This window comes from Hippopotamus amphibius, chromosome 4 (genome assembly GCF_030028045.1).
Source record: "Hippopotamus amphibius kiboko isolate mHipAmp2 chromosome 4, mHipAmp2.hap2, whole genome shotgun sequence".
NCBI classification, from domain to species: domain Eukaryota; kingdom Metazoa; phylum Chordata; class Mammalia; order Artiodactyla; family Hippopotamidae; genus Hippopotamus; species Hippopotamus amphibius.
The window spans coordinates 165424097-165425623 of record NC_080189.1 but is presented as its reverse complement, the minus strand read 5'-3'; the positions used below and the strand labels follow the sequence as shown (position 1 = coordinate 165425623).

Sequence of the window (1527 nt, the reverse complement as noted above, 5' to 3'; positions counted from 1 at the left end):
AATAGAAGGATGTGGTGGAGGCAGGGAAACGATCTGAGAAAGAGAGAATTTTAGAATGAAGAGGGACTTGTCCAATCCACTCATTTTCTACATCAGAAAGCAGAAACAAAAGAACGCTAGAAAAATTTGCTTATGGTCACAGCTGATTTGTGGTAGTCTTAATTAAAACCCCAATCTCCTGGCTGCTTGTGTGACTGGTGCATTTTCCCCTAACAGGAAATCAGATAACAGAGCTTGTACAGTAAATCAAATCGGTTTTGCTCAGAATCCTAGGCCTTTGCTTTGCATTTGGGTTGTGTCTACAAAGAAGATTAAAGTTATTAAAGCAGCTTGGTTTTTGAACAGGTGTTTACTGGAAGCCTGTGCCACTTTTAGGTGGGATGGTCCCGCTCACCAGAAGCCTGCTTACCAAGTAGGTAGAGTTGTGATCAAAACCAGTTGGAGCCTGAATCCTTGGAGATTCACTGATTACAACAACATACTTACCTGGCAGGGGAGATAACATGATCAGGGAGGTGGTTTTCCCAGGGTGAGTCTTATCCATTGCATTCCTTGTGTGCTGACCCCTGTGACCCTTGTGATTTCCCCAAATGTGAGAAATTCGACTGAATAATTTGTGGTAGTAGGGGACTACCCATTCACACTCTCCCCTAGGAAAAAAAAATTACAACAATGGCTGATTAAAAAAAAAAAGATTCAAATGCAACAAAAATGATTTCAGAGGATAGCTTTTAGGGTGTGACCGTTTAAAACCATAGATTCAAGCTCTCTATTATGTTCCTTTGTTGCACATTCTGGGTGGAAAGCCTGCAGGTGAAACTGCTATAAATTTATTTTTCAGTAATTAAAGAAACTAACTATTCTGAGTTACTTTACCTCAAATAACTGAACTGGACAATGATTCTTTGGTAACATTGATTGATGGGTGTATCACACAGACCTATGCGAACCCCTCTGAAGGGCAATTTGTCAATATCTATCACATTTTCAAATGCATATATCTCCTTTGACCCAGCAAGCGCATTTCTGGGAGCTTATCCCCTCAAAATATTGCTTAGCTACCAACTGATGTTATTTAAAAGGATATTGTTTGAACAGCAAAATGTGTGAAACAACCTAAATGTCAATAGGTTGGGGAAAGGTTAAATAAATTATGGTGTATCCATATGATGGAATATTATGCACCTATACAAATAAAAATGACAGTTCTACATGTAACAATGTGGGAAATCTATCAGATATCTTGTTAAGAAAAAAGCAAGGCACATAAAATTATGTAGAGTATACTTCCTTTTATGTAAGAAAGAAGGAAAAAACATTTGTATTTGCATACACAAGAAAGCACACAAAGGACTGAATAAACATGGTTACCTACGGATGGAGAGGGGTAGTGAAGCAGGTGTAGGAAAAAGACCTACTGCATATCTTTTTATATCTTTTTTGAACTCTGTGAATGTATTTCCTGTTAAAACATTCAGAAACAAAGTTATCACTTTTAGGTAACTTTGTGGGTTTTTTTGTTTTAAT

The 1527-nt window shown here is 37.5% G+C and overlaps 1 pseudogene; it reads left to right on the top strand.

Annotated features, from left to right (window-relative positions):
* Positions 1–478: 478 nt before the first annotated feature.
* Positions 479–653, top strand: LOC130852775 (U1 spliceosomal RNA; annotated as a pseudogene).
* The last annotated feature ends 874 nt before the right edge of the window (positions 654–1527 follow it).